General features: G+C 39.0%; 1 protein-coding gene and 1 pseudogene across 5 annotated transcripts in view; one reads left to right on the top strand and one right to left on the bottom strand.

The window, feature by feature from the left end:
* The window catches only part of TCF12 (transcription factor 12), a 357,822-nt gene that overhangs the window by 83,829 nt on the left and 249,686 nt on the right, over positions 1-24,307 (top strand). The window contains exon 1 of one of the 5 annotated variants that reach the window (XM_006765235.2): positions 11,478-11,499. The exons of the other annotated variants lie outside the window; for them this stretch is intronic. The gene's annotated coding sequence lies outside the window, so the exon portion shown is untranslated. Of the gene's footprint in view, positions 1-11,477; positions 11,500-24,307 lie in introns of those variants that run through there. 5 annotated transcript variants of the gene reach the window in all.
* On the bottom strand, positions 5,951-6,737 carry LOC102755939 (annotated as a pseudogene).

Here is a 24,307-nt window from a genome sequence, read left to right as displayed (position 1 = left end):
TCCGGCCCTGGCTTCAGAGCTGGGAGCGCCAGTGAAGACAACAATGTTTCAATTATAGAAGGTAAATAAATCTCAGAATTAAAAAAAAGAAAAAAAGGAGAGGCTGGGAGCTTCAGTCTTGGCCAGCCTGAAAACAGCCCTCAGCCCCTCACCCCGACTGGCCAGGCACCCCAGTGGGGACCCCCACCCTGATCCAGGACACCCTTCAGGGCAAACACGCCGGCCCCCACCCATGCATCAGGCCTCTATCCTATATAGTAAAAGGGTAATATGCCTCCCAGCACTGGGATCAGTGTGACAGTGGGCAGTGCCCTAACCTCCTGATTGCCCTGCGGCGCTGTGTGTGACGGGGCAAGGCCACAACCTCCCTTTCTGCCCTGCTCTTTTCGTGACAGGGGAAGGCGCCCCAACCCCCTGATCAGCCCTGCTCTGTGTGTGACGGGGCGGCGCCCCAACCCCCCCTGATCGGCCCTGCTCTGTGTGTAACACGGTAGAGCCATAACCTCGTCACCGGCCCTGCCCTGAGTGTGAGAGTGGTGGCCCCCCAACCCCCTGATTGGCCCTGCTCTCTGGGTGATAGAGGGCAACGCCCCAATCCTCACCCCACAGGCCCCGCTCTGTGTGTGATGGGGTAGAGCCATAACTTCCCCATCGGCCCTGCCTTCATTGTGACAGTGGCGGCGCCCCAACCCCCCCTGATCGGCCCTGCTCTGTGTGTGATAGACGGCGCCACAACCCCCTGATCCGTCCTGCTCTGTGTGTTACAGGGGGTGGTGCCCCAACTTCCCTATTGGCCCTACTCTGTGTGTGACAGGGGGAGGCTCCCCAACCCCCTGATGGGCCCTGCTCGGTGCGTGACAGGGTACGGAGCCCCAACCCGCCTGATGGGCCCTGCTCTTTGTGTGACAGGGGGCAGCTCCCCAACCCCCTGATTGGCCCTGTTCAGTGTGTGACAGGGTATGGAGCCCCATCCCCCATGATGGACCCTGCTCTGTGTGTGCCGGGGCCAGTGCCCCAACCCCCTGATTGGCCCTGCTCTGTGCGTGACGGGGTGGCGCCACAACCTCTCCATCGGCCCTGCCCTGAGTGTGATAGTGGTGGCGCCCCAACCCCCCAATTGGCCCTACCCTGAGCGTGACTGAGGGTGGCATCGCAACCTCCCGATCTCCCTGCTCTGTGCATGACAGGGGACGTCGCCCCCACTCCCCAATCGGCCCTGCTCTGAGCCCGACCAGGAGTTGCACCTAGGGATTGGGCCTGCCCTCTGCCACCCGGGAGCAGGCCTACGCCAGCAGGGCGTTATCTCCCGAGGGGTCTCAACAAGAGGCCACAGGCCGGGCTGAGGGACGCCCCTTCCCCCCAGTGCAGAAATTTTTGTGCACCGGGCCTCTAGTTGTACTATAAAGGGAACAGAAATATGAGTGACACTTGGAAAGAAAAGCTGTTGTTTGTAGTCTGAGAAGTGATATTCTAATTTAAATTTGTGGTTTGGGAGAAATAAATTTGGACTTTAACATCATTTAGAAAGAAAACTTACGTGCATTTCAAAGATAAACTCAGGAAATAAACCACAAAGCAAAGACTGGTTTTTGTTTCAGGAAACAGAGATGTGACTTTAAAATGCCTTTTAACCCAAGTAAACCTCTCATTTATCAAGTTAGAGTTAAATTGGTCATAATGATATATAATATATCATGTATATTAGTATGCTTTCGTATGTTTACTGTTAAGAGTGGGCTTCAGCCCTGACTGGTTTGGCTCAGCGTATAGAGCGTCGGCCTGCGGACTCAAGGGTTCCCAGGTTCGATTCCTGTCAAGGGCATGTACCTTGGTTGTGGGCACATCCTCAGTAGGGGGCGTGCAAGAGGCAGCTGATGGATGTTTCTCTCTCATGGATGTTTCTAACTCTCTGTCCTTCTGCCCTCCTCTCTGTAAAAAATCAATAAGATATTTAAAAAAATAGTGGGCTTCAAAACAACAGCTAAGCATTAATTACTGAACAAGAAAATTAAAATACTATTTATGAAAACAATCATGATTGTTTCATTGTTTGTACCTTTTAGCAGAACAGTTCTCTGATTTTTTAATGGTAGCATTTTATTTTCTATCAGTAAAATATATGTTTTTGTTTGAACTGTTTAGTTAATAAGAACTTGTATTGCCCAGTATGACTTTAGATGTTAATGCTATGGTTATATAGTGTATATGGTGTATGTATAGAATATATTTATGGTTTTAGTCACATTTTTTACTATGTTTTGAAAGAAATATTGAAGCTAACATGAATGTAGGAGATAATATTTGAATTAAATTTCAGATTATTTAAAGTATCTTGTAGTGTGCCTGAAAGTTACTTCCAAAGTAGTGACCTTGAGGGTTCAGATGACAACTCTGACTTCTGATGAAACAGGGCCTTCTCTTTTTTATGTATGTGAAAGAATGTAAATGTACTATTTTAATTCTTAACAGTTTGTAATGGTGAATACCAAAGTGTTACTGAGCCTGTATGTAAGTACCCACATAACTGCAATTCAAGTCACAAAAATTTTTTGGTGTATATTTTCTTGAAAATTTGCACTATAATGTTCTAGTACTATATCCTGATTTTAATGATATGCTCACTTAAGAAGATTGGGATAGTACAGGGAAAAAAGTGAAAATGCCATTTACTAAGATAAGTTAATTATATATTTTTATGTTGATCTCCTTCCTGTTCTTTTCCATGTGTATATCATGTATGTTTATACCAATGCTTAAGTTGATATTACCGCTTCTGTAATGGTATTAGATTTTAACTTTAAATATTGGTTGTTCCTTATGAACATATTTACACGCTAGACTGCAGCTGTGGGCAAACTACGGCCTGCGGGCTGGATCCGGCCCGTTTGAAATGAATAAAACTATTGAAAAAAAAGACCATACCCTTTTATGTAATGATGTTTACTTTGAATTTATATTAGTTCACAGAAACACTCCACCCATGCTTTTATTCCGGCCCTCCGGTCCAGTTTAAGAACCCATTGTGGCCCTCGAGTCAAAAAGTTTGCCCACCCCTGTGCTAGAGCTAAAACTACAGGGAAGCTTAGTTTTTGCTTTCGCAAAGAAGTCAGACTTTTTCTGAAAGGAACAGACAGTGAAATATTTTAGGCTTTGCAGGCTAACAGGCAAAATTCAGATATAATGTTGTTTCTCATTGTCATTTAAACTGTAACCATTAAAAATTTTAAAATAATTCCTAACTTAATGAAAACCAGACAACTGGCTGTGGTTTGCTAACCTCTGCTTTAGAAGATTATTTGCTTGTTTTTTTTATGTATATATATTTCTCAATGGGTGTGTGTATGTATGTTGCATGTGTCTAGATCTTTTTTTTTTTAACAATACTTTACACTAAAGTACTGAACCAGCCTGTGTGTTAAAACCCAAGGACCCAGATTATAATTCAATGTCTTTACTGTAGGAATCAGTTTGCTGACTCCTAGAGGGAGGGCTGACCTTGACTTAGTAAATTACGGTACTGAGCTTAGTAGTGAACATAATTCAGCCTTTACAGAGAACAAGAACATGCCATACTTGGGTCTGATGCCTAGGAGAGAAGATACTGTGTAGGAGATGTTAGATCCACCTAGAAGTGTTACTTAGCCTTGAAATGTCAAGGCTGCCCTCCCATACCTAGTTTTCCTTGACCTGTCTATATTCCCTTTTCAGTGTTAATTTTTCTAACTTCAGAGATGGCACTAAGTATTATAGAGTTTATTGTTATATACTAGAGGCCCGGTGCACGAATTCGTGCACGGGTGGGGTCCCTCAGGGTGGCCTGCAGGGATCGGGCCAAAACACGGAGTCCAATGCCGCCTGCAGCTCCTACCTGCCAGTCCCGCTCATCCCGGCCCCACTGTGCCTGCCGCAGGCTCGTGCCCAATCAGTCCTGATCGTGAGAGGCTCGTGCCATCACAGTAGCACTTGCCAGCCGTGAGCCCTGTGTTTGGCGCCCTCCCGAGGGGAGTGGCTTGTGGGATTGGGCCCAACCTGGCTTTCCAACATCCCCTGAGGGGTCCTGGATTGTGAGAGGGTGCAGGCCAGGCTGAGGGACCCCACCGGTGCATGATCAGGGCCAGGGATGGACCGCGGGAGGGCTCCCGGGCGTGTCTGGCCCATCTTGCCTAGTCCCCATTGGGGACAGCTGGCTGGGGAGGGACACAAGAGGGCTTCAGGGCGTGTCCGGCCCATCTCGCTCAGTCCCGATCGGCCGGACCCCAACAACAAGCTAACCTACCGGTTGGAGCGTCTGCCCCCCTGGAGTGGTCAGTGTACGTCATAGTGACTGATTGACTGGTTGTCTGTCTGCTCCCTGGTGGTCAGTCAGTGCACGTCATAGCGAGCGGTTGAGCGGCCTTAGCATATCATTAGCATATTATGCTTTGATTGGTTGAACAGTCGACTGATCGCCAGATGACCGGACACTTAGCATATTAGGCTTTTATTATATAGGGTGGGTGTACATGAGTAATGGTGGAAAAGATAGAAAAAATAAACTAGCTGAAAATAAATGTCAAAACACACTTTTTCTTGTCTGGGGATTAAAAATTATGTCTTAAAATGTATCCAGCAGGGAAAAATTGCTGTAGCTTTGGTATTACAATGATACTGCTTATTATTAATTATATATTTTTTGCACGTGTGTAAATTTTACAGTTCCTATTTTCACATAATGTGCAAAGCTTTTCTAGTTAACTCTTGTATGTATGTTTGTTGCTCTTTGTGATGTCTTCAGTGAAAGGAAATGTGTTTGGAGCAGAACAGTAGATTTAAAATAAGATTTCATGTTGTTATTTTAAGCTATATTCCTAATGATATGACATAAAAGCCAAAGTGTGTTCTGCCTTCTTTTTTAGGGGACAGATTTCCTAAGTTATGTATAGTTATTGGGCAATTATGTATGCAAACTTGATTCAAAACAAGTTCTGTCTTTTTAAATTTATCTTTATTGTTGAAAGTATTACAATTTCCCCCTCTTTTTTCCAATTGACCCCCTCCACCTTGCATCTGCCCCTCCCAGGCATTCACACCACTATTGTTTGTGTCCATGGGCTATGCATATATGCATATAAGTCCCTGGTTAATCCCCCACTTCCCTCTGAGATTCGTGCTTTTATGTCTGAGTCTGATTCATGCTTTTATGTCTCTGGATCTATTTTGTTCATTGGTTTATTTTGTTCATTAGATTCCACAAATGAGTGAGATCATATGATACTTATTTTTCTCTGATTGGCTTACTTTGCGTAGCATAATACTCTCTAGGTCACTCTGTGCTGTCTCAAAAGAAAGAGATCTTTCTTTTTTACAGCTGCATAGTATTCCATGGTATAAAAGTACCACAGCTTTTTCATCCACTCATCTACTGATGGGCACTTGGGCTGATTCCAGATCTTAGCTGTTGTAAATTGTGCTGCTCTGAACATAGGGGTGCATATATTCTTTCTGATTGGTGTTTTGGGTTTCTTAGGATATATTCCTAGAAGTGGGATCACTGGGTCATATGGCAGTTACATTTTTTGAGGAAACTCGATACTGTTTTCCATAGTGGCTGCACCAGTCTGCATTCCCACGAACAATGTACTAGGGTTCCCTTGTCTCCACATCCTCTCCAACACTTGTTGTTTGTTGATTTGTTGATGATAGCCATTCTGACAGGTGTGAGGTGGTACCTCATTGTCATTTTAATTTGCATTTAGTGACTTTGAGCATTTTTTCATATGTCTCTTGGCCATCTGTATGACTGCTTTGGAGAAGTATCTGTTTAAGTCCTTTGTCCATCTTTTAATTGGATTGTTTGTCTTCCTTTTGTAAGCTGTATGAGTTCCTTAAATATTTTGAAAATTAACCTCTTATTAGATTTATCATAGCTTAATATGTTCTCTCATGCAGTGGACTCCCTTTTCATTTTGTTGATGGTGTGTCTAGATTCTGTCTTTTTAAAAAATGTTTGTTTATTATTTATTGTTACTCTTAATGAATCTCATTTTTTACTAGACTCAGACTTAGAGGTAGAAGTTCTAGAGAGGGCAGCCTACATCTCTTGGCAATCTGTTCCTGGTGTTTTTCTTTGGCCTCCTTCATTCTCTTAGCCAAACATTTAGCATATTCTGTAGCCTCTTCCTTATTTTTCTTAGCACTTTGTTTCTTCAGAGCAATTTCCTGACGTTTGTGTTGCAGAACACATGGAGAAACAAGATGCTGAATCTTGGGTGCTTTAATCCTAGGTTTCTTACCTTCTTTGTTTAGGGGCTTACTCACAACATATTGGCAGACATCTTCTTTAGTGAAAAGTTTGTGGATTCTACTAGCTCTTTTGGGACCCAAGCGATGAGGCATAGTAGTATCAGTGAGACCAGGAATATCTTTCTCCCCTTTTTTTTTACAATTACCAAGCTGGGAACACTAAGATTGACTTCTACAGTGCTACCTCAAACAGATCTGCGCTTTCTCTCTCCAGTCTTCCTTGCTCCTTACTCAACAGCAGGCAGACATGGTCGGGGTCAAGACACCCTGTTTAATGGGGAAACGTTGTTCATCATTCTGGACCACTGATTCAACTCTTCAGCCAGAGCATCAGCAGCACACTGTGGTCATAAGCTTCTCATACTAGGTACGAAGTTTACGCTCATCCTCCACTTCAGTGAGTTTCTGGCAACCAGTGGCTGGGAAAGAGATGTTCAGCTTCATCCTGAAGCAGCTGACCACCTCTGATCAGTGGTTCTCAACCTTCCTAATACAGCGACCCTTTAATACAGTTCCTCATGTTGTGGTGACCCCCAACCATAAAATTATTTTTGTTGCTACTTCATAACTGTAATTTTGCTACTGTTATGAATTGTAGTGTAAATATCTGATATGCAGGATGTATTTTCATTGTTCGCGACCCACAGGTTGAGAACCGCTGATTTAGAGGGACATGGTGCTTGTCTTTTTCATTGCCCTCCTAATCAGCAGTTTAAAAATATTGGAAGCATGCATTTGAGTGGTAAATTCTAGATTGCATTTCATAGCTTGTGTTGCCTATAATACTGGAAGTACTTATTTTAATAAGGGAGGGGTGATAATTAGTTTTCAACATGGGCATATTTGCTGTTATTAATACTGCTCTACATGTCTGTTGACCTGTAGCATCCTTCCTGCAGAATTAAGAACACAGATAGTATGTGTTTTTAATGGGCCCATCTGTTCTTGGGGTATGTTTTGAAATATTGCTGAACTTTTAAGAATTTCTTAACAAATTTGACCAGAACTTTTAAAATAAAATTTCCATGTCACACTTCAGATAAGTTAACTAAATTCGCAGGTTTTTGCTTTAATTTCCCAGTCCCCTTATATGGGACTAGTACATGGAATGAAAGATAATATTCCTGACACATTGATAATATTCCTGACACATTATCTCACTAAGTTGTTTTTCCCTAATAGTAAAGGATTTGCATGGGCCCATTCTTCTCTGATTCCTTTGCCTTTTTTCTCTCCTCTTTCCTCATGAACTCTCCCTTCCCATCCAGTGACTGCTGTCCTACAAGATATAATGGTTGACCAAATCTAGGGGCATAGGAAAAAGCTGAATATTGAACTTGCATAGGAAGGGATTAAACTTGTGACCTTATGTTATCTTCCATGTAATTCTAATTACTACATTATAATGTCTTAACTTATATAATTCCAACTTTTATAATTGGTTAACAAGTAAAGTGTGAGTCTATTTATATTTAAATAAAGTTTGGAGGAAGTAAGTTCTCATTAGTATGCATTATGAAAAATGTCTTTTAGCCTACTGCTTGAATGATGATGGCCTGAAAATTTAAGACATTTAGGGTTAATAGTTTTTCATGGCAAAACATTTGATATTTTTTAAGGAAATGAAAATAACTAATTTTTGTACCTTATTTTTTATATGCTCTTGTTAGAACTACAAAGTTGACTCATATAAATAAATAATTGTATTATAGTGCCCTTTTTATTTATCATTATTGACTGACATTGTATAAGGGTTGTCTTATAACATTCAGAGTACAGAAAAAGTTGATTTAAACAAGTTAATGAAGAAGTTTTTAGTTTATTTTGGAGACAAACACCTTTGTTGTATGATTCCTTAGATTTTCTTAAAAATTGATCTCCTTAAACTGTAAGACTTTCTCAAATCCCATCACCCTTAAATTTTGCTGTCATATTCTTTTGATCTTTCTTTTTTGTTCTTGTTTTAAACCTAAATTTTAAAACTTGTATTTCTTAGTCCCAGAGTTTGAAAGAGTTTAAAAATCACCCTTTTGAAAGAAAATGTTGTTAATGATTTTAATTTGAATCTACTACTGAAAGTCACTTAACATTTCCTTGGATGGTGATTCTTAACTAGTTACCTATAAATAGATCACCCAAATAATACCTTGTAATGCGGCCATTGTCTCATTGTGATTTCATAAAGAGTGAGAAAGCAAGTCCTTTTTTATTTGTCTTAAAATATTATTTTGATTACTTACCCTCAAAATAGTAAAGGTTTCATTTTCAGACAAAAAGTTGAATGAGCTGTATCATTTAGATCTAATTATAAATACCATATTATATTTTTATCATTTAAATAATTTTATAATTAAATGTAGTTTATTTGTAATAACATACCAGATATATCATTTAAAATTTTTTTCTTTCAGCTTTATTGAGGTAGAGTTGATATACAGCACTGTATAAGATACATGGTATAATAACTTAACTTACATATATTATGAAATGATTACCATAATAAGTTAACATCCATTATCTCCTATTGGTAAAAAAATTAAAAATGTCTTTTTCCTTATAATGAGAACTTCTCTCTTAGCAACTTTCAAATGTACCTTATAGCAGTGTTAACTACAGTTAATATGCTATATGTTACATCCGCAGGACTTACTTATCTTTAACTGTAAGTTTTGTAAGTTTGTGTGTTTTGACCACCATCATATTTCTCCTCTTTCCATCCCATTTCTGGTTAAAACAAATTTGGTATTTTTTTCTGTGAGTTTTGTTTTGTTTTTAGACTCCACATATAAGTGAGACCCAATAGTATTTGTTGTTCTCTGACTTAATTTTACTTAGGAAAAGGCCCTCAGGGTCCATCCATTTGTCACAAATAGCAGGATTTCCTTCTTTCTTTTTTTTAATTGCCAAATAGTATTCTGTTGTGTATATACACCACATTTTCTTTATCCATTTATTTATTGGTGAACACTTAGGTTTTTTCCATATGTTGGCTATTATAAATAAGACTGCAGTGAACATGGGGGATACAGATGTCTCTTTACATAGTGACTTTGTTTCCTTTGGATATATCCAGAAATGAAATTATTGAATCACATGGTAGTTCTATTTTTAATATTTTTAGCACTTCCATACTGTTTTCCACAGTGGCTATATGAATTTACAGTCCCACCAAGAATGCACAAGGGTTCCTTTCATATATTCACCAGCATTTATCTTTTGTCTTTTGGAAGATAACCAATGTAGCTGGAATGAGTCATTTTGTTTTTGTTTTTTATTTCCCTAATGATTAATGATGTTAAGTACCTCTTTACATACTGTGGACCATTTGAATATCTTTGGAAAAATGTCTGTCCAGGTCCTTTATACAATTTTTAATTGGATTATTTGTTTGTCTACTGTTGACTTGTAGGAATTGTTCATATATTTTGAATATATCTGAATATCAGATAAAGATTTGTAACTATTTTGGACTCCTGTGGTTCCATATCAATTTTAGAATTTTTTTCTACTTCTGTAAAAAAATGCCCTTTGGAATCTTGATAGGTATTTCATTGAATCTGTAGATGATTTGGGTAGTATGGATATTGTAATAATATTAATTATTCTAATCCATGAACACTGGATATCTTTCCATTTATCTGTGTCTTAAACAGAGTCCCTTTTTTTCTGATAGTGCACTATAAAATTTTGAGGGCTTTGCAGTGATAGCATCCTATATAATAAAGAGCTAATATGCAAATGGATGTCATACCATCACGCAGTAACAACTCAGACACTCAACACTGGGGACTAGCCAGGCACAAATGAGCTTGCAAGAGAGGAATGGGGACCAGCCAAGCTGTGGCCCGCCAGAGGGACAAGCCGCCTACCTCGGGGTCCCGGGCACCAGCTGCTGGGGCTGCGGCCCGAGAGAGGGACAAGCTGCCCACCCCACCTCCTGGGCACCAGCAGCTGGGGCTGTGGCCTGGAAGAGGGCCTGCAGCCCAGGAGAGGGACAAGCCTCCCACCCTGCGGTCCCGAGCGCCAGCGGCTGTGTCTGCACTTGTGGCCTGGGAGAGGGACAAGCTGCCCACCCCACCTCCTGGGCACCAGCAGCTGGGGCTGTGGCCTGGAAGAGGGCCTGCAGCCCAGGAGAGGGACAAGCCTCCCACCCTGCGGTCCCGAGCGCCAGCGGCTGTGTCTGCACTTGTGGCCTGGGAGAGGGACAAGCTGCCTGTCCCCTGGTCCCGGGTGCCAGCGCTTGCACCTGCGGCCTGAGAGAGGGACAAGCCGCCCACCCCGCGGTCGTGGGCATCTGCAGCTGTGGCTGGGCGAAGCCGCCCACCCATGGTCCCCTGCGGATGCAGCCGGCCCAGGAGAAGTTGTCCTGGGCCCTGGGTACCTGCGGCCGGCCAGAGAGAGGGAAACCCAGGTCCAGCTGGAGGAGGAAATCCTGGGTCCTGGTTGTGGGGCGAGGCAGAGGCGGTTAGGGGCGATCAGGCCAGCAGGGGAGCGTTTAGGGGTGATCAGGCTGGCAGGGGAGCAGTTAGGGGCAATCAGGCAGGCAAGCAGAGGTGGTTAGGGGAGATCAGGCTGGTAGGCAGAGGAGTTAGGGACGATCAGGCAGGCAGGCAGGCAGGCGAGTGGTTAGGAGCTAGCAGTACCAGATTGCGAGAGACAGTCGGACATCCCCTGAGGGGTCCTGGATTGGAGAGGGTGCAGGCCAGCCTGAGGGACCCTCCCCCCTCCCTGTGCATGAATTTTGTGTACTGGGCCTCTAGTATAATCATAAAAGCTCTTTAGTCAAAACATGATCAGCTTTTCTTAGTATTATGGCTGTCTTTCTATGAGTTACTTACTATGTGAATAGCACTTTTTTTGTGAATGAAGGAGAACTCATATGACTATTTTCTTATTTTAGATGAATAATATATTCGGATAATTATATTTGAGGCATCCATGTGTTAATGAGAATTAATGGAGAACAGAATTTTGTATATGGTTTCATTTCAGATAGATTAAGCACACACTATTTCGCCCACTAAATGCATGTATAAAACCTGAACAAAATGGATGGGACAGCTATTTGAGGACTCAAAAGAATAATTAATAATAGGTGGATTGGAAAAAGTATTAGAGTCCAAAATATTATCACATTGACTGTGAGATTACCAGTTTTTTTCCTTCCAGGATCCCTGAACCTGAACTAACAGTCTGATGGCTACAAGTGAGCACTTGGTTATGGACAAATAGAGCTCCAAAACAAGCCTGCTAGTTCTGGCTTAAGGAGTGGGAAAGATAACACCTTAACACAGTGTGAATGTGGAAATTCTTCTGGTTTTCTTTTCTCTGTTCTCTCATGCCATAGTCCTAAGTAATTCTTTGGTAATGGCAGCAGGGACTGCAGCAGTAGCCTGTAGCCAAAACTGACAAACTCCCATTTCTCCCCCATCCCCTGTCCTTTACTTGTGTGAACCCAGAGCAGGTGTAACAGTAAAGGCTTGTGATCAAGCAGATAACCCAAAGCCCCAGCATTCTGACTGAAGAAAGGAAAAGGGATCCTATAGGGAATTGAAAAATACTGAGGTCTGTAGCAGGAGAGATTTGGTAAAACAGTACTTTAAAGTTGGTTATGAATTCATGGGCTTGCCTCTGAGCTATACATATATGGAAATAACAAATTATTGCCCAAGTCCTAGACTGATTATTGGATGATGTAAGGTGGGACAGAGTGAGATAAAATCGCTTTGAAAATTCAACTGGTAATGGAACTGTGCCCACAGAAGCTATGTTGATACCTGTGACCCTAACCCAGCGGTTCTCAACCTGTGGGTCGCAACCCCTTTGGCGGTCGAACGACCCTTTCACAGGGGTCGCCTAAATCCATCCTGCATATCAGATATTTACATTACGATTCATAACAGTAGCAACATTACAGTTACGAAGTAGCAACAAAAATAATTTTATGGTTGGGTCACAACATGAGGAACTGTATTTAAAGGGCCAGAAGGTTGAGAACCACTGCCCTAACCTAACCTAACCTAACCTAACCATACCATGTATCACCTATTAAAGCAAAAAAATAATATAACATCATCCACAGGATTTAAACAAGAGCCAGAGTTTCATACATAATATTTAGAATGTCTAGATTATAATAAAAAATTATTCAGCATATGAAGAACCAGGAAAATTTGAATTCACATGAAAAGAGACGATCAAACATACCATATCATCATGATACAAATGTTGGGATATTATAGAAACTTTATAATAGTTGCAGTATAAATGTTCCAGCAAGTAGTTGTGAATGCTTGTGAAATAGATGGAAAAGTAGAAAGTCTCAGCAGAAAAAGAGAAGATAATAGAAAGGTATGGTATTATGCCAGGACCGGTTTGGCTCAGTGGATAGAGCGTCGACCTGCGGACTCAAGGGTCCCAGGTTCGATTCTGATCAAGGGCATGTACCTTGGTTGCGGGCACATCCCCAGTGGGGGGCGTGCAGGAGGCGGCTGATCGATGTTTCTCTCTCATCGATGTTTCTAACCCTCTATCCCTCTCTCTTCCTCTCTGTAGAAAATCAATAGAAAGGTATGGTATTATTAGAACTGAAAAACACATTAAGTGGGGAAAAACACTCTTGATATTCAATAACAAAGAGGAGACAAATTTTTAAAAATTGTACAGAGCCTCAGGAACTATGGGAAAATAACAAAATGTTGGACGTTTAGAGATATTTTGGAAAAGATTGTGGTATTAAAAACTGTTTGAAGAAATAATGGCTCAAAACTCACAAATTTAGTGAAAGATGTATACATACAGAGTCAGAGAACCTGAAACAGGGTAAACCGAAGGAAATTCATACCCAGGCATGTCATAATAAATTGGAAAAATAAAAACAAAAAAATATTGAAAAGACCCAGAGAAATATGACATTACCTATACAGGAACAGTGACTTGAACGATAGAGAATTTCTCATCAGAAACCATTGAGGTGGGAAAAAAAGGCAAAACATTCTTAAAGTGCTGAAAGAAAAGAATTGTATATAACCAGGAAAAATATTTTTTAGTGATGAGAGTAATATAAGGACATATTCAGATAAAGGAAAACTAAGAGTATTCATTGCCAAAAGATCTAAGCATTTGCTTAAGAATGTTCTTAAGACAGAAGGAGAAATGATACCAGAAGGAAACTTGGTTATCAGGAATGGAAAGAAGATTAACAGAGATGGTAAATATTTGCATAAATATCATAGACTATTGAGTTCTTCAAAATATATTTGACAGTTGAAAGCAAAAATCATTGTCTGATGTGGTTTTCAGTGGATGAGGTACAATATATGACATCTATGGTCCACTTGAAGTCATAAAACACTAATGCTAACTAGACCTAAAAGTTAAGTATGAATGTAATATTCCCTAGAATCACTACTTATAAAATAAAGAGATAAAGAGATAAGTTAGAATCACAGTGATATGTCAGATAATTAAAGTGGACCATTAAAAAATCTCCCAAAGAAGGCAAAATAGGGAAACAAATGAAAGAAGCAGAAAACGAATAAAATGATAGATGTAAATTCTTACCCACCAATATTTACATTGAACTTTTAAATGCTGTAAACATGTCAATTAAAAGAGATTGTCAGAGTGCATAAGTAAATGACCCCATTGTATACTGTCTGTTAGAAATTTAATAACATAGGTTAAATGTGAAGCGATGGGATAAGATATTGTACAACACCAATAAAAAGAAAACTGTAGTGGCTATATTAATAGCAAACAAAGTAGACTCCATTGCAAAGATAATTATCTAGAGGACTGTTACATATTGCTAAAAAGATTCTAAATGTGTGCATGCCTAACAACAGAAATTAAAAATACATGAAGCAAAATTTGAAAGAACTCCAACAGTCCTTTTTCAGTAATAGAACTCTACCAGACAGAAATCACCAAGGGTACAGAGTGCCTGAATACTATCTACCACTTAGATTTAATTTATGTTTATAGAATACTTTACTCAGCAACAACAGAATATACATTCTTTTCAAGTACATGTTATCCAAATATAATATATCTTAGTCATTATATAAATCTTAAGTTAAAAAAATTGAATGTATATATATATATATAATACATACATACATATACATATATACATACATACATATATATACATATATATGTATACATATATAAATTGAATTCAAAGCATGTTCTCAGAATATAATAAATATGAAGTAGAAATCAATAACAGAGAGGATAAAAGGATAATCCAAGCTATTTGGAAATTAAATAGCAGACTTCTAAATAATCTATTGGGTAAAAGAAGAAGCCTCAGGGAAAATTAAAATATATTTTGAACTAAACAAAATGAAAATATAACACCAAAATTTATGCAGCTCAGGCAGTGTTTATAAGAAAACTGATTGCATTAATTACATTAGGAAAAAAGATTCCAAATCAGTAATCTATGTTTCCATCTCAAAAGTTTTTAGTTCAAAAAAATTTTTAAATTACTCTTTAGATTTCTTCTTGGACACATATAAAATTTCAATAGGAGAGTTAAGAGCACACACCATTACCTTGTGCAAAAGAAAACAAAATAAGTCCCAGATAATATGAGAAATCAATTTTAAAAAAGCAAAAAAAATAGTGAAAATCAATAAAATGAAAAATTTTTTTTGCATAGATAAATGAAATTAATGTCTAGCTAAATTGACAAGAAAGAAAAGAGAAGCCATATAGAACCAGTATCAGTTATGGAAGAGAGGATATCACAACAGACCCCTCTTCCCCCCCAAGAATCGAAAGAACAATAGGAATAATAAAAAACAACTTGATGTGCTCAAATTTGACAAATTAGGTGAAATGGACCAATTCATTGAAATGGATTAATTCCGTAGCCGACTACCTAAGAAGGAAAAGATTAAACTCACCCAAGAAGGAAGAGATTATCATTTTAAGTCTTATAACTATTAGTGAAATTGAATTCATAGGTAAAAACCTACCAAAAAAGAAATATCTACACACAGATGATTTACTGGTGAATTCTACCAAATACGTATAACATTATGTCTCTACCATTTCTTCTAAACAAAGAAGAGGAGGGAAGTATTCAACCCTCTTTATGAAGTCAGAGTTAAATTGATATCAAAACTAGACAGAAACAGAAGAAAAAATGAAAGGAAGAAAGAAATCTATGAACTAGTATATCTCATGAACATAGTTGCAGAAATCCTCAACAAAATATTAGCAAATTGAATCCCACTATCCATAAAAAGAATAATATACCATGGTTAACAAACCTACAGAAAAATCAGCTAACATTATACTTTATGTTGTGTGACTGAATGCTTTTCCCCATGAATGAAAACAAGGTAATGGTGTGTGCTCTTACCTCTCCTATTAAAATTTTACATGTGTCTAAGAAGAAATCTCAAGAGTAATTAAAATTTTTTTTTGAACTAAATGAAAAGGAAAACAGTTTTAAATTTTGTGGGATGCAGCAAAAACAGTGCTTAGATTTATATAATTGAATTCATATATTAAAAGAAATACTTAAATCAGTAATGTAAGACCATAGGAAACTAGAAAAAGAAGAACAAATTAAATAATAAAAAGAAAAAATTAAAGCAGAAATCTATGAAATTGAAAACAAAAAATCAGTGAAACCAAAGCTGTTGCATTGAGTAAATAAGGGATGATTTACCTTATTTTCAGCTCTACTTTTCAGAGGCTAGTTTTGTTTTTGTTGTATATATCTCTTTACTAATGACTTCTAGTTCTGCACATTTAGCCTCATTATTCTCTCCACTGAAGTATTATATCTGTAATATTTACCATGACCAGGCTCAGCGTCTATTTCTTCTTCATTTTAGTTTTTCACCATTAAAATTCTATCTTAGTGCTTTATTTTTGTAGGTGTACATTTAATATGTCTCTATAGCCTTATTTTTTCTACTCATAAATTTTACCTTTTCTGTAATTCTTTTAATGCTTTTATTTTATGCTACAGTGACCAGGAATCACACAATTGTAATGGTTTTTGGGTTTTATGATTTTGAATATAAACCTGCAATATTTCAGTAAGTATTTCACAAAAAAAGTCATTCTCCTACATAATTATCACCATTATCATCACAAAAAAAATTAAGCAGGAGTTTCCCTAACACTATTTTCTATTTACGGTTTCCTGAATTGTTCCAAAAATGTTTTCCATGGATTAAAATATATATATTATTTGTAGTTGGTTTTTTTGTAATTTTCAGTTTCTTTTGATTTAAAAATTTCCCTTACAACCTTTTTCTTTCCAGTAAAATATCTCACATTCTGGATTTTTCTGATTTTCCTTGAAGTGTCATTTAATGTATTATACTATCTCCCACTTTTTCTGAAACATTAAACTTTTTGTCTGTAGAACTTTATAATTGATGCTATATGTATAACATTAAGAGGCACATAATATTGAATGACTTGTCCTTAATTTAACCTGCTTCCATGGTTTGTTCTGGGGCTTTTCTTTCTCTTAAGAGTTCAAAGGATTACCTATTCCTCCCCGCCCCCCTCCCCCTTATACCTTAATAAAGAAATTAAAAGAAAAAAAGCTTCCAAATATATATATTTTTTAAAGAATTCAAGGAAAAAGATAGAAGAGAAGGATTTCCGCTGTCCTTGGAAAGTCATAGGAGTAAAAGAGTAGGTAAAGGTATGAAAGATATTATAACCACCCTATCATTAACTGTCTGGATCAAAGGAAAACATGAAACCGTTTCTAGAAAGAGAAGGACCAGTGAGCCTTGAACTTGGAATATGGGTATTTTGAGGTTGAGGAGCATATCTCTTTCCCCAGTCCTTTTGTACAGAGTTTTCTTTGTCTGCATTAAGAAGTTATACCTAGAGCACGACATAACTTACACAATTGATCCAAGAGAGAAAATCTGGGAACTGGCTCTACAGGCAAGTACATGGTGATGAAAGTGTTGTGTATGTGAATGGTGTGGGAAATGTTCTACATTTCCCATGAGAAAACAGACACTTCTTCTACTTTACACTCTCCAGAAAACAGCACAAAGGGGATATGCCTTTAAAGAAATAACATTCTTTTTTTCTTCCTTAAGTGAGCACCCTTAAAATCATATTCAGTCACAATTAATGTTTAACTTATTTAACATGTCAAGTCTGTTGGAACAGAAATAGAATGTACTTACCACGTATTTTGTATTCATAAATCTGAAATTTCTGAGTAGACATCCATCCGTGTTGATTGCCTACAGTTAGTTGACCCCATCATGCATATTTTGGACACAGCACAGAATACTCTGATTAGCAAAAGACAGTTTCCAGTCAAGCACATCATTTTTAAAGTCCTACACAGATATATCCCAATCAGAAAAGAAAACTAATTGATGTAAGAGAAGTTCTGGAGGAGAACCAAGGTGGCGGCATAAGGTACAGACCTGTGGGTGCTGCCTCCCACAACAACATCGAGACTACCAACTATAAAACAAGCAGTTATCATTCAGAACCATGGGAAAGCTGGCCCAGTGGAAGCTCTACAACTTGAAGGAAAGAAAGAAGAGCATTGAGACTGAGTAGGTTGTGTAGAGGCTCCAAGAATGGAGGTACGGAGTCGCGCGCCAGGTGGGCTGCAACTGGATGCGCGGTTATTTTTAATCGGAAGGGGATGCAGACTCTCAAATCCACTGAGCTTGTTTGGGGCGGGATCCTGAGATCCCAGACCCCTACGGGGAGAGGTAGGACGGCCTTGCAATGGGCTGGAGAACGAGAGTGGCTGTCTCGCGGAGCTGCTCGCTGGCATTCGGGGATGCGAGATGTGGAGTCATGGAGTCGTGGAGAGGCAAGGAGTCGGGAAGACTCCATTGCCCCTTGCTCCGCCCTGGTGATTCCCGGGGACCCCGCCTTACTCAATTTACATCCCCACCCAAGCTGTGCTAGTGGCACAAAGAGAACCACCAGTGCTTTTGCAGCCCAGCCCAGCAGAATGCAGATTTCAACTCCTCGCATACATAAGGGACACACTCCAGAAGCAGAATCAGGTTTGGAGGAAGCCGGAGCAGGACCCGGCTGGGCCGCCGACGTGGAACCACTGTACCAGTAAATGCACAGGCAGGTCCACCAGATCCAGTCTCACATGGGACGCTGGGAGACGGCAGACAGGCAGTCTGTGCACTTGGTAGAAAACAAAATCCAAGCAAGCATACCAGATATTCAGCCACCAGGAACACCTGGAGATTTTGTCCAGCAATGAGCCACCCAACAAAGGACAGAATGCCAAACTTCGTGTTGCTGAGACGGCCCCCATGAGGCCGAGATGGCTCCCGTGGGGCTAGGACAGCCCCCGAGAGGCTGAGATGGCCCCTGTGAGGTTGAGGTGGCCCCAGTGAGGCTGAGGTGGTTCCAGTGAGGCTAGGACGGCCCCGGAGGGGTTGAGATGGCCCCGGTGAGGTTGAATCGGCCCCCGTGAGGTTGAGACATCCCTGGTGAGGTAGAATCGGCCCTGGTGAGGCTGAAATGGCTCATGTGAGGCTGAGACAGCCCTGGTGGGGTTGCGGCGGCCCTGGTGGGGTTGCGGTGGCCCTGCTGGGGTTGAGGCGGCCCCAGTGAACTTGCAACGGCCCCGGTGGGGTTGAAATGACCCTGGTGGGGTTGAAACGGCCCCTGTGAGGTTGAGGCGGCCCCTGTGAGGCTGGGACGGCCCCTGGGAAGCTGAGAAAAATACCGCATGAACTCACTCATTTATGGATAATAAGGACTATTACGGACTGATGAACAAAAATGGATACAGAGGCAGAGCAGCATTGAGCAGACTGTCAAACTACAGTGGGAACCCTGGAGAGGGTTGCGGGGGCGGGGTAGGAGATCAACCGAAGGTCTTATATGCATGCATATGAGAATAACCAGTGGACACAAAACACTGGAGGATGGGGGAAGCCGGGGGAATGTTAAGGGGGAGAAAAAAGGAGACATGTGTAATACTCTTTGTAATACTTTAAGAAATTAAAAAAAAATAAGTTCCTAAGAGGTTTTTTTTTTTTTTTTGGACTGACAAGGTGTCAATCTAAAGGGAAACTCAGTTTCCATTCAGTGTCTCTATAAAAACTTCAACTTTAACCAGGTAAAACAAAGCAAGCATGGTCTGTGGATCCTCTTATACTGTACTGCATATGCATAATACTTAGCAGTTTGTGGGTAATGATTGATTCAAATTAATCCTTTATTATGTTCACACCTGAAAAACCAACAGGTAACATAAACACTGCATCTGAGAAAAGAGGCTTAATTCTAGATTGTGAATTGGATTTATAGTGACCTTGAGAGATCACCATTTAAAAATAGTATACTTCTTTGCCCTGGCCCATATGGCTCAGTTGGTTGAATGTTGTACCATGCACCGAAGGATTGCCAGTTCTTTTCCCAGTCAGGGCACATGTCCAGGTTGCAGGTTCTATCCCCGGGGTTCGTGCGGGAGGCAACTGATCAATGTTTCTTTTTCACATGGTTGTTCCCCTCTCTCCCTGTACTGTCCTCTCTCTGTGAAAATCAATTAAAAACAAATAAAAATAAAAATAGTGTTCTACTTCTTAGAGTATACCACTACTTATACAAGAAGAACCTATTTTCTAAGGTCATTTTATATGAGAAATTTAACCAACCTTTAAGCTTTTCACTAAACCCCCACTTTCCATGGGTTGAAGTAACTTGATTGTGTGCTCTAGGGTAGTGGATAACTACAGTCAATTCTTATTCTAGGTAGTTATGTTCTATAAAGTCATTAAGTTCCCTTGCTCTGCTATGAACTGTCAATATTGAACAAGACTGTTTACATTTCTGGACCTAAGTTTCTTCCTTTGTAAAATGAGGAGGTGGTGTTCCATCATCTCTAATGTGTTTTCCAGTTCTAGAATTTTGTGGTTTCTATGTGTAATAACTAACATAAAAACAAGTCTGAGGAGCTGACAGATTGAGATATATCTTCTGAATTATCAGCGAAAGTGATATAACTAAAGTAATAGTCCTCTTAACAATATTTTTGAATATGTTGTAATTTTTAAAAATATGTTATTGATGGTATGTATGGTAACTCACATTATTTTTACCAAACAACTTCTTTTCAAATAATCTTGATTAATGAAAGTTTAATTTTAAGTTTTCTTAAATTCCTTGGGCATCAGTTTTTTATTTAAGTCCTTGTTATATAAGTGCTCTTAATCCTAGGTCTCCATGGATGAAGGTTGGATAAGGAAGCAAATGTTTTCTTGACCAAGAGTATTTACCTACGAAATCATCTCCATTCAAAGATATCCCTCAGCTAGACTGTCTGTCTAGCCATGGCTGTTGAGCCAAAACCTTGTTTGCTGTCTAGTGACAGAGTGCAGACTGAGCATAAAAAAAAATTGTAGATAATGCAAAAGTGCTGTATGTCATGAAGTTCATGAAAGGGCCATTGGAGAACAGTTTTAGTCATATGCAAAGCCATATGTGGGTGAGGTTGTGTCAGAGATAGATTAGTTAACAATTGTAGAAGAGAAATTTACCAAGAGAATGATTCAGTGACTTGGCACTTTAGGAAAAAGTGATTTGGATATCATAGAATTAAGAGAAACCTTGGTTGAAAAATTACTTTTGTTTAGATAATGTTCTGAAAGGTAGGAAGTGAAGGATGCTGTTATACAGTATCATTTAAAATTATGACCTCTCTCCAATTTTGTTCATTCTCCTCAGAATTAGCACATGACCATAATAATGACCTAAATTTTGTGATATAGAATGAATAAGGTCTTTTTAAAATAATTTTATTTTGAAATTAAAGTCCTAAGCAAATCTTTTTTTCACTAGTTATTATGAAAATTTGGTCCTGTTTTTACATGGATTCATTTGGTGGATTCTTTTTTTAATCCAGAACCAATTATCCTTGTTTAGTAAGAATTCTGTAGATTCATAGCCAAAGATGAGGATGATGGGTTTCTGGTATGCAACACTAGTTTTGATATCAACATTACAAAGAATTCATTGAATATTTCCTTTGTTGGGTGTTATAAGTGCATTAAATTGATTTCTTTGCTGAGGGATAAGAGAGAGAGAGAGAGAGAGAGAGAGAGAGAGAGAGAGAGAGAGAAACATAAATCAGGGTAGAGAGGAGAGAGAGAGAGAGAGAGAGAGAGAGAGAGAGAGAGAGAGAGAGAGAGAGAGAGAGAGAAACATAAATCAGGGTTATAGACAAAGATCAATCAAGCTCTTGTAGGACATCTCTAAATTTCTCAACTCAGATTTGTTCTGTGCTACATGAAGTTCAAGGTCCCAAGGATATGTCATTTTCATCTGTGCCTGGCTCATATACAGCAGATTCTCGAATAATGTCATTGCCTTATAATGTTTTTGAGATGCCTTAGGAACTTAACTCTTGTTTATATCAATTAGCCTTTGGTGAACTTGGTTTTGTTATTCGCCATTTTGTTGTAGTTCCAAGAACCTATTGATAACATTAAGTGAGGACTTACTATATTTGACATAGAGGTAGTAGCAAGTTCTAAATCTTTACTTTGTATATCTGATTTTATTTCCTTTTGCATGCAGTAATCATTTTACTTGATTGTTCCTCCTGCTTCCCTCCCATCCTTATAAACTCCTTGACAAGTGAAGGCCAGGAAATATACAAAGTGTAAAACTTGGACCCAGTGAGAACATTAGTAGTATTCATTTTATTTGCTGATGGGAAAGCAGAAGTAGGGTAATGGGAGACAACATAATTGGTAAACTCTGAGGCTTAAATACAAGACATGCAACCTAATTCAGTAAAAAATTGAAAATTGTTTAAAAAATTTTTATAAAAGCAAAATTTTAAAGCAAGTCTGCCTTAATACTGACATGACAAAAGAATTGGAGGAAGGAGAGACACAGACTCAATTCACTTTCATTTGCAGAAGCTTTTAATTCATAGTTGGTCAAAATTGATCTCTTTTATAAGGGAAGTCTTTTTCTAAGTCAAAAGTAAAGAAAATAGTTGTTGCCTCTTTTGCTAATTATTTAAATATAGCCCTAGGTAAAGTAAGACCCTCCTGGATCTTGGGGTTCGTGGATAGTGCTAATATGGTCATTCTAGTTCTAAAAGTTTGGAGACCCTCTTTTAGAGGCTGATTAACACTCATTCTTCTGGATGAAAAGTTCTCAGATGTTCTTGATGTTGTATTTCTTAAAGTAGAGTTTCTGGCAGTTCATGTGACCCCATATTTATTTAGTCATATTGCTGTGGGTCTGAAAGGTGGTTCAGGTAGAGCCACAAAGTGCTGCTTTTTAAAGATTTTAGGAAGTGGAAAATGCCTAGGATTGTTTTCTTTTTAATATAAAAAGGGACTGCCTTTGAGTTTGTGCTGGCTTTCTAAACTGGACTTAGCTTAGTACCATCAGTATAGACACTGTATAAAATGCTTAATAAAAATTTTATTCACTATAGTAGTCATTTTAATTTTTTGAAATGATTAAATGTTAAAGAGACCTGCCGTGTTTTACCAAAGAATGCTTCCCCTTTGTCTAATCATCCAAATTTCCTTATTTTTTGAGCTGGAAAAAACTAATTTTCATTTAAGTATTTACAGAGTCCACTTTTTGTGAATTTTTAAAGAATATTATGACTGTAAGGACTTCTTAGAGTAGTTATTGCATTTTAAGAGCTAACTATGAAAGTAGACCTAGGGTGTGTGTTTTTTACATTTCTCCATGTAATTAATTCATGTTCTAACTTTGCTGCTTGGAACTAAAGTTCATATGAAATGATGCTTTTATTGATATGATGTCCAGTTAAATCATTTTTAAAATTTTTGTATTCTGTTACATTTTAGGAAAGTATCTTCCTCTTAAGCAGGGATTTTAACAGGAAGAATGTCTTTCTGAATTTTAATTTACAGAGAGAAAAATAGAATACTTGGGAATTTATATTATGATTACAAATTAAAATATACAAATACTAGTACATAAACTTAAGACCTTGAATAACCTAATACTTAATATACTAAATGAATATGTTCACTTACTGTTATTTGGGTTTAGAAGGCAATATTGTCCCAGCCTGTAAAACTAAGCAACTAGGTATATGCACTGAGATCTTTTTTAAAAATATATATATTTTATTGATTTTTTTACAGAGAGGAAGGGAGAGGAATAGAGAGTTAGAAACATCAATGAGAGAGAAACATTGATCAGCTGCCTCCTGCACACTCCCTACTGGGGATGTGCCCGCAACCAAGGTGCATGCCCTTGACCAGAATCGAACCTGGGACCCTTCAGTCTGCAGGCTGATGCTCTATCCACTGAGCCAAACTGGTTAGGGCTGCACCGCGATATTTAACATCTTTATAACTTGCAGTATATTGATCGTTTTTTAAGGAAAACATTTTGATTGAATTTGTATTACCAGAGAAAAGGGGCTATTTTATTTTACAGTATTGTTTCTACAGCTATAAGAATGTGTAAGTGGAAACTATTATAGGTATTTTAATTCTTGTGTGCTCTACATATGTACAGTATGGCTCCTGGGAATTGTTGCAGATTGGTTTCCATGGGAAGCCCGAGATAGGGTTTAGCTTATAGGATATTAATTGAGTGCTTTTGGGATCAACATCTGTGAAAAGGAAAGGAAGGAAACAGGATTGGACGGAGGGAAAATTTAAGTTGTGATTCAAGCCCAATGATATCCTTGACCAACCCTTTACTGTGAACTCTGTCCTGAGTTGGGTTAAGATTACCAGGCTCTTATAGCTGCACATGGATCTGCATTGCATATGGGCTGCCCAGGAAGGGGTGTCTCTTGGGCAAAAGCTGCTCCCTGTAGCTCAGGCACTCCAGCAGTTGGGGCAGCGAGTCTTTAATTAAGAATCAGCACAGTATCCTCCTCAGGAATACTTTATTGTCTCTAAAAGTATCCCCTCTTCTTCCTTTCCCTCTCCCCTCTTACTTTCCTCTTCCTTTCTTATTTTTCTTTATAGTTTTCTGTGTGCTTCTGAGATAAGTTGTAACACTTTTCTTTCTCTTC

The sequence above is a fragment of the Myotis davidii genome, unplaced genomic scaffold, assembly GCF_000327345.1.
Source record: "Myotis davidii unplaced genomic scaffold, ASM32734v1 scaffold441, whole genome shotgun sequence".
Taxonomy (NCBI): Eukaryota; Metazoa; Chordata; class Mammalia; order Chiroptera; family Vespertilionidae; genus Myotis; species Myotis davidii.
The sequence above is the reverse complement of the archived record's forward strand: the minus strand, read 5'-3'. Positions and strand labels throughout refer to the sequence as shown.